Source organism: Numida meleagris, chromosome 4, assembly GCF_002078875.1.
Source record: "Numida meleagris isolate 19003 breed g44 Domestic line chromosome 4, NumMel1.0, whole genome shotgun sequence".
Classification (NCBI taxonomy): domain Eukaryota; kingdom Metazoa; phylum Chordata; class Aves; order Galliformes; family Numididae; genus Numida; species Numida meleagris.
Genome location: NC_034412.1, coordinates 32,151,632 through 32,160,523, shown reverse-complemented (window position 1 = coordinate 32,160,523; position 8,892 = coordinate 32,151,632). Strand labels below are relative to the sequence as shown.

Below are 8,892 nucleotides of genomic sequence, written 5' to 3'. Positions count from 1 at the left end.
GAGATATCAGGGAACCTTTGTGCTGATTTCAGTAGGGTTTGGGTCAAACCTCTTAAGTACCTTAAAGACTTCCTAAATTTACTGGGTAACATGTCCTAAGTGTAGTGGATTTATCTAGATCTCTCTCTTGGCCCTATTGTTTGTTATTACCAGTTACTCACACTTTCATATTCTGGCGCAAATAATCTCCCGAGATTTCAGCTGACCTGAGGCAGTCTGTTTTTACTGGCACTCAGAATTGGCCTTGCGCTCTCCTGCACTGTTCCGTTAGTCCTTCCTCTTCACTTTATCTGCAGCCTTACTTTATTCCCTTTCTTTCTTTCTAGCAGGTTCATTTTAACACAAAGTTTGGTACCCCGTACTTAGAAATTTTCTAGATCCCTGCCAAAAGGCTTGCCTGAAGGCAGGCTCTAAATACATTACTGTTTGAAACCTCTGACAGTGAGTCCAACCAGCCTCTGATTAGGCAACATGCCACACTAAGCAGATATTCATGAATCTTGGCAAACAAGTATGAGAAATCAGTTTTCTTGCCATCCTTACTCTGCTACAGATGGCTATCTAGAAAATCATCCAAACAACAGAAATACACCATATGTAAAACAAAGCCTCCCTTTTTATTTTCAGGTTCACAGACTATCAGCTTAAGATGTTACAGTGTTTATTATTTTCATACTTTAAGATGAGCAAGTATATCAATATCTAAATGCATCCAAATTATGGAACACTGAAGGAAGCAATACTGTGCTTTACGGAGATGTGATCACATTATTGATGGTATGCACTTCCTGATGAGCCACTCAAAAGTACCAACTTGTTAAGTATCTACTACTCACAGAATGGAATTGGTAGGTAATACAAGGTGGAAACATGTAAATAGGTGCTAGAAGAAATACACCGCTGAGACAGATTAATATTGGATTAAATTAAGAAGATTCTGAAGAGATATTAAAAGCACAGTTATGAAGCATACACTTATAATTTACTATTTTAGTGTTACCAAAAAGCTGATGATGATAAATCCATTTTCATCTAAATAACAGTTCTGAAGGGGAAAATAATTCTCAGTATGTAGCCTTCTTTGTCAGTTGATTAGCAACAAAGTAGATTGCCCACTAAATACGCACCGATTACAAACGTGAAGTGAGTGGAGTATGGAGACAAGGTGCAAGACAAATAAACCTTCCTGGTCAGATGTAAGCGACTCTCTAGAGACACAGGAAACTTAAACCAGGATAGAAAACACACGTATATTTTCACATTTAATCTCTTATTACATTTCTTACTAATGGTTATTGTGTGCACAAAGGTATTTCCCAAACACCTGCACTGGAAAAGAAGAAAACAAAAGCTTGAGACTAAATAAAAAATTCCTAAGTAGGTAGACAGTGACTCCTTCGTAAGAAAAAGAGTTCATAGATACAGAACATTTCCATGCTATTTTTTTCTTTAAACTGTGGTGTTGCTTATATGATTTTTCACAATATTCTGAAAATTTATGCACAGTATGAACCATCTTGTGATGCTCCTACTCACACTGAGCAGCACCTCACTCCAAAACATTTGATCTAAGTGCATTAAGACAACAAATGGTGGAAAGCCGCTGTCTGCCAACAAGAAGGAATTGTAATATGCCAATAAATCAGTGAAATTGTTTACATTCTGTGGAAAGTAGAAAAAGGTTAAAGTCCAGTGCAGTATTTTGTGACGCAACATGAGTGGGAATTTTATATACCTTCCATAAGGGCCATATCCAAAAAAAAAAAGTCTCTTAGGTGCCAAAAACAGGATGAGAATTTTTGGCATCTGAGGGCAAAACTTCAGTCTGAAATAAACCCACTCACCATCTGCATAAATCTAAAGGTAGTACAGCTCACTAGGTGCTTTCATCTAAGTTTCTCAATTCTACCCTCAGACAAACATCCTTTCAATCAAGCCCTTTTTTTTTTTTTTTTTTAAGTGTTGGACATACTCTACTCTTTCTCTTCGGCATAACCAAAGAAGTACATTAATATGGTGGATACTGCCATTGGAATAGTTTATTTTTCCATGTGTCATCAAGAGAAATTTTGAACACATGGATTTCACCATTTTTACGTGCCAAAATCTCAATTAAAAGAAAGAAACCGCAGAAGTCTGGAATTTATTATTTTAGTGCTTACTTTCAGTTGGATAGTAAGCAAGTAAAAGCTTTTCATCATTATAAGACATCAGAGAACAGAAATTTGTAAGTCAAGAAAACATAGTTGTATTTCTCCGAGTGTCAAGGATGAATTATTCCTAGATTCTAAAATTCACTAAAAGGAACAAATCAACCAAAAAAAAAAAACCAATCAAGCCCACCCACCACATTTATCAGAAGAGAGGCTTGGTTTCTTTATGGCCAAATCATTGAGAGAGCATCAGTATTACCAAAAGCCCAAATGGATATTTTTTTCTGCAAGAACTTCTTCAATAAGTATTTTCAGCAATTATATACATTGCTGCAAAAATATCACATAATTCAACTTTTCTTTTATAAAAGCTATCATTTCATAGTGAACCAATAAATAAAACCACACTTATTTTAAGCAGAGACAAATAATTGTCCTGTTGAAATAAGTTATAATATGAGTAACTTATCCCCCATAACATAGTTGGAAATAGATTTATAGGTGATATAAGTAACATGCTGGAGTGAGCACACTCCATTTCAATTACAACAACAGTGAGCTAGAACAGATCTCTCATCTTTACATTATTTTGTCTGTTGATTACGAAAATAAAAAACTGTTAGACAAAGAATGTCTCAAATGATTGAGAGCATTAAAGACAAATGACCATTTAATTTTTGACTTAAATAGGAGAAACTCAATTCAGGTTTCTTCATGCTTCAAAATTAAGATCTTGTTTGTTTAACTGCTAGTTTATAGAAGCAGAGCCTTGTTATGGGGATAAGGAAGAGGAAACCATTACCTGCAACAGACTATTGGCTTATTTGATAGTCTATACAACATTCCATGTGCTGGTTTTCCAAATTTTATTATCTAACATTTTATTTGTTCATTTGATTGGTTTTAGAATGGTTTCTAGATTATATTTATAATGGTGAGATGAAGTCTAAGTTTAAGAGAAAGAGCTATTGCTGGTTCTCATTCTTCCTTTATACATTTATAGCTCGTATCTGTAGCAGAGTCCTTGGAAACCTCCAGGTTCTGGTCCTGTTTCCTAGGAAAGAGGTCAAAACTACCCAATGTGGATAGTGCATACATCTTTAAGGCAGAGCATAAAAAAGCTTACAGGAATAGTTTACTTATAAATACCTTAATATGAAATTCACCTCAGCAGGTAACCCAGGAATCAACACTGATGTTGGCTGGAGGAACATTAATCCACCTATGCCAAGTTAAACCACAGAGCAAATAATTTATCACAGCTAAATCACAGGCAGAAGTTTTAGATGCAGCTCTTCTCTATGGGTCCACTCAAACCTGTATGCTAACTGAAATAATTGCATTTTGCTATTAGAGCGATAGAAAGCTTAATTAATATTTATTAAAAAAAAAACTTGATTTGCTCAAGTAGAAGATACTACCAAAATGTGAAATATTATTTCATATCAAATAAGCATACTTTGACATGAACTGAATCAAAATGCAGTCTATAATTTAAAAATGTCTATCAGAAACTACTAGGTAATTCTTAGACTAAAGGAAAAAAAATCTTTAAACATCTTTGCAGAAATCATACAGATAATCAAACCAGCTGCTCTGAAGACTTTATCAGCAGGAATCAGATGAATTCAACTTGCTCCGTAACTGTGAGCTAGAGAAACTGGAAGCTATTGTTGACACTGATAAAATATTAACTGAAAATGACTGGCCAAGCACTGTCTCTCCACATTCCTGTTATTTCCCTCTGCTGAAGAAAATGGTGCATATGTCATTACAGAAAGCTAGAAAACATATTCCTAATGAAACCAAAAGAAAAAAAACAACAGAACATTAAGTAACGTTTGTGTAGAAATTCCAAGAATCTGGGGAGTAAAGTGAACAGAATTAATGTTGAAATATGTGAGACTGGAAGTAACAGTTAACAGGAATATGTTGGAAGTGGAGTAACAACAAAGAGTGCAGGTATTGAACAACAACTACTATACAGAAAAAGCACAAAGTGATGGTGCAGAATTTGTTGTAGGCTTACAGTAGGAAAGACTAAAATACAGACAGAGATACTGTATAAAACTGGAACTCTTAACATCATTATCCTTGCAGAGCTATGTCTATACTCTTGAAATTAATTAACATGCTGCCTCAGTCTTCAGTGTGGGCATCAGAACTAGGGATGAGAGGATAGGGGACCATGGGAAAAAAAGTTATAAAAATGAACATTATCGCATTAAAAGAGAAGAATAATCTAAGTAGTTGAATTTACAACTGTAGCAATCAGAAAGATCAACACAATGGAAAAAGCATTACAAAAGAGGTAGAAGGACCAGCATGATAGAAAGGTGCTATAGAAGAAGGAAAGAAGATTGCTCACCCATATTGGAAGTTCTGGGTTTGCAAGGAAAAGCTCTACCGAGGAAAGATCTCTTTCTGGAAATCCTTCCTCAATTGCAGCCAGCCCTTATATGAGGCCTAATGGGGTGGAGCCAGACCCCACCCCCCTTCCAGTTGCACAGGTGAATTGCCTTCACCTGTGCTTCCAGGGCTGACTGGGTTTTTCCTCCAGGTGCTCAATCAGTGGTTCAGGCCGTGACCCACCAGTTCCCATACAATAGCTCACTACTTTCCTTCTATATTTAATCATCTCCAATACCCAAACTGAGATTTTTCCTTCTTTTTAATTCTGTTCTTTCTTCTTAATGCATCTGCTGCCACCTCAGGAGTTTTCTTCTTACTCTCCCAAATATATCACAGAATCATAGAATGGCCTGGGTTGAAAAGGACCTTAAAGATCATCTAGTTTCAATCTCCCTGCTGTGGGCAGGGTTGCCAACCACTAGACCAGGCTGCCCAGAGCCACATCCAGCCTTGCCTTGAATGCCTCCAGGGATGGGGCATCCCTATCTCACCTTTCTTTCAGTATCAACAACAATTGAAATGTTATTGACATTATAAATGTATTGCTCTTTCAGTAGATTTGAACAGGGGGTCTTCACAACTTCATTTTTGAGTCAGGCGTCAAGTATCTAGTAATGTAAATCAAAAGTTGTACTTGGCTAAGTATTCAGTACATAGCCAATCTGACCTCTTTCGCAAAGAACCACTATGTCCATGAGGTCCACTTCCACCTCTCATGAAAGAAGAGCAGTGTATTAGTTATAGTTGATCCATTTCTACTTTCAGGTTACTTCCTTTCTCTGAAAACATGGCATTCTTTAATTTCTTTATTTTATTCATCCCTATTTTGGGGAAACTCATCACAAATTAGAAGCCTTACGTGAGAATCAAAGTATTTAACATAGTAATCATTCCTAAATATTTCCATTTCCTCTTGTGAAACTAGGTTATAAATAACTACATAACTGCTATTTTCATCTGAATTTAACACATCTTACAGACAGTAGCTTGCTACATATTCACTTGTGGCAAAAACTTGATCTAAGAGGCTTACAGTTCTGCCAGTATTCCTGTACAGCTGCCTCCATTTTCCTGTACCCACCAAGCATGTTCTTAGCCACTTTATCTGGTCTTTTATTAATGATGAGTCATTCACCCTATGAAACGTTCAGATGTCTCCAATACCTCTTTTCCTCTCAATATAAACCCAGTAGCCATGAAAGAGCTTTCAAAATCTCTTTCATAGAAGGACTTTCTAGAAATATATTCTTTCCCTTCTCCAACAATGTACAGATTCTCAGCCAATTAATGTCAGGATTACAATCTCCACTCAGTTGCCAATAAAAGATGCAGCAAATATGCAAGGAAGGTGATACAACAATAGTAGTAACCTTAACATGATAAAGAAGCAAGGTGAGATGGTACATCAACAACAACAGCAAATAAACTGAAAGTAGACACACAGACAGAAGGCATGTGTTTGACGACACAAGGACAGTTTTAATACACCACGGTCCCTCTTTGGAGAGACAAAGTTATCTACACTGGGAGAAAACAAAATAGCATTTTCTGTGTAGAATATAGTTTTTTCCTAAAAAAAAAACCTCACAAATTAGACATTCTGTCCTATTAAGTTTCCTAACTGTATGAAAACTGGCATTCAAAATGAGTGATAGAGAAGAACCTCTATCCTACCAACATATTTTCTCTGCCAGAAATACATTTACAATGATATCTTATTTCAGTTTTAGAAAACTCAGTATGATCGTATTACTCCTTGAGTCCTTCATTGCTGATAGAGCACACAATGAATTTGAGGCTTTCACATTCCTTTTACCTTGTGCTCAGATATTCAAAGTCTTTTTATTTGCCTTTACCCCCTTTCACCTTTACTTCTCACTATTTCAACTTTCTTTCAGTGCTCCCCAGTGCCTCCATGTCACCTCAGGTGTATATCTTGACAGTTCCACCACATAAACTGCTCCCCATCTCCACTACAAAAGCTGCACATCCACTAACAAGTAATTCATTTTTTTTTTTCATATTGCTCTTTCTAATTTTGAAAAAAAAAAATAAAATTGTGTATTTAAAAGTATCCAAGAGAGGCAGACTATCAGTCTCCATATGCATTTCATGCAATTCATGTTTTCATTTTGTACTTCCAACATAGGATTTAAGCTTTGACAAATGTAATTTCAACAGCCTACTTCTCCCAAAAAAAGATGACAGGAAAAAGTTGGCATTTTTTTCTAACAGCATAGAAGCTATATTGCTGAAACCATATGTGGTGTTTTTACTTGGTATTGTGTAAAGATTCCTTTGTTTTAACTGACATCAATTCACATGCACCATACAACATGATTTTCTCTCTGGATATTGATTTGAAGTAGTTTGCTTACACAGACTCACTTGCATTTGCCCCATTTTATTTGCTTTGTAAGGCAGTCATGAGAAATCAAACAATTCTTGGTTGTGTGAATAAATGATTTTTCTTTTTGCCTCAAAACAAAAAAAATCTATTTGACTATATCCTTTTTTCTCTTATTTTTAATATTTTTTCTCTTGAATACTAAATTTTAAAACATTCCTTAGTTGAATAAGGACAAAAAAAAAATTAATCATTAATCTGAAAATGAAATACTTAGCTGAATAAGTGGGTGGGTGGCAAAACAGACTTTCAGACCCCACTCTAGTGAATGACAACATGTTCATGGAAGCTAAAGCAGAATTATTAAAGGCATTGTGATGGCTAAGGAGCTCTGAACTATTACATCTCATCAGGCTGAGACGCACTTTTAGGATGCAAAGATTCATTAGATGTTGAACCTGTGTTTTCTACATCATACATATACTTCCTAAGTCCCATAAATCTTTAGGCACTGAAATCACTCCAGGAAAGAAAAAAAAAAAAAAGTAGATAGCAAGAAAGTATTATGGCCTGAAATTTCTTTACTCTTTGGGAAGGTTTGAAAATATAGATCTGAACATCTGTATTTATACTGCATATCGGAATAACTATTCTGGATTTGACCATTTTGTCTGGATTCAATTTGCTCTTTCCATGTTTTACATTTTGGAAATTTATCTAATAATTAGTTAACCAACAATTAGTCCTGAGTAAGGACACCAGGGCCTGAGGGAGCACAAGGATTCTGAAAGGTGTATGAATATTCTGCAAAACTGTGTGAATATTCATTTTACTCAGAATCTTCTAGACTGGGAAATCTTTCTTGTTTGTGTTACAGAAAAAGAGGCCTCCACTAGCCCAGCACTTTACTGAAGTACTGGAAGAATGAACCACTGGGGAACAGGAACCTCTAGAAACCACTGGGAAACAGGACAACTTTTCAAAATATTGATGATGACAGCTCCAAATTTAAGGCATTGAAAAATAAATATTAAGCAAATCAAGTCAATCTTTATTCACAGCATTCTCACAAATTAAAGGTTAAAAGAAGGCAGTGCAAGCTCACTAGCAGTTGCCAGCTCGTATTTAAAACACTGTCACATAAACTTATTCTTTGGAGATAACGTCATTACACTCACCCTATACACAAATGTCGCTTATTTCCCTTTGCTATTTATTAAGCTTTGTGGCAGTACTTAGCAAAAGACTGTGACTAAGAGAAAACAGAAAACATTAAAGAGGAGAGTGACGTGAAATGAAATTTCCATTATCATATTTACAGCATCCTTTTTCATTTCACCGTACAAAGCAGAATTAGGAAGAAAAACTGTTTTGGATTTTTTCCCTTTTTAGATTCTTAATCATCTTTTCCTCTCTGTTCTGCATTTCACATTCTACATTTCACACACAATTTTTTTTCTGCCCTCTTTCCTTTTCCACCCACTCGCCTCTGCTTACAGCAGTTTTGTCCTATCTAAATACTAGAGACTAAGTTCCCAAAGCTAGCTAAAATGCTCTTAAGTATCCCTTGGTGCTACTTTTGCTGCAAATTTCTGCATTCATTCATTGTTCTGATACCAGTATCCTTAGAACTTTAATTAAAGTATCAAGCTCAGAAAAATAATTTCAAGTAAAGTTATCTTTATTTGTTTGGGTTTTGCTTTAGCCATGTGAACACAGCACAAGCAATCAAACAAGGATATTTTACAAAGGGGTTCTGGAGAACCCACAAGAAGGAACATGACTCCAAGTGGGGTATGGCAGTAGCCTCCAAAATGGGCTTTATTCACAGAGCTATTAACTGCAATGCTTGCTTTCCAACTTAAATTCAAATTGTTTCAAATATGAGCTTACCTCACTCTTTTGCTGCTTTTCTTGCTATCCCCAGGGCTTCCATGAAAAGAAGCATTTAAAAAAAAAAACAACAAAACAAACAAGCTA

The 8,892-nt window shown here is 35.7% G+C and overlaps 1 long non-coding RNA gene across 1 annotated transcript; it reads right to left on the bottom strand.

Annotated features, from left to right (window-relative positions):
* LOC110398481 lies at nt 614–4,571 on the bottom strand. The gene is made up of 3 exons (XR_002438406.1): nt 4,522–4,571; nt 3,303–3,375; nt 614–3,225 (listed from the first exon to the last, which is right to left on the bottom strand). It is a non-coding gene; the product is annotated as an uncharacterized LOC110398481 (long non-coding RNA).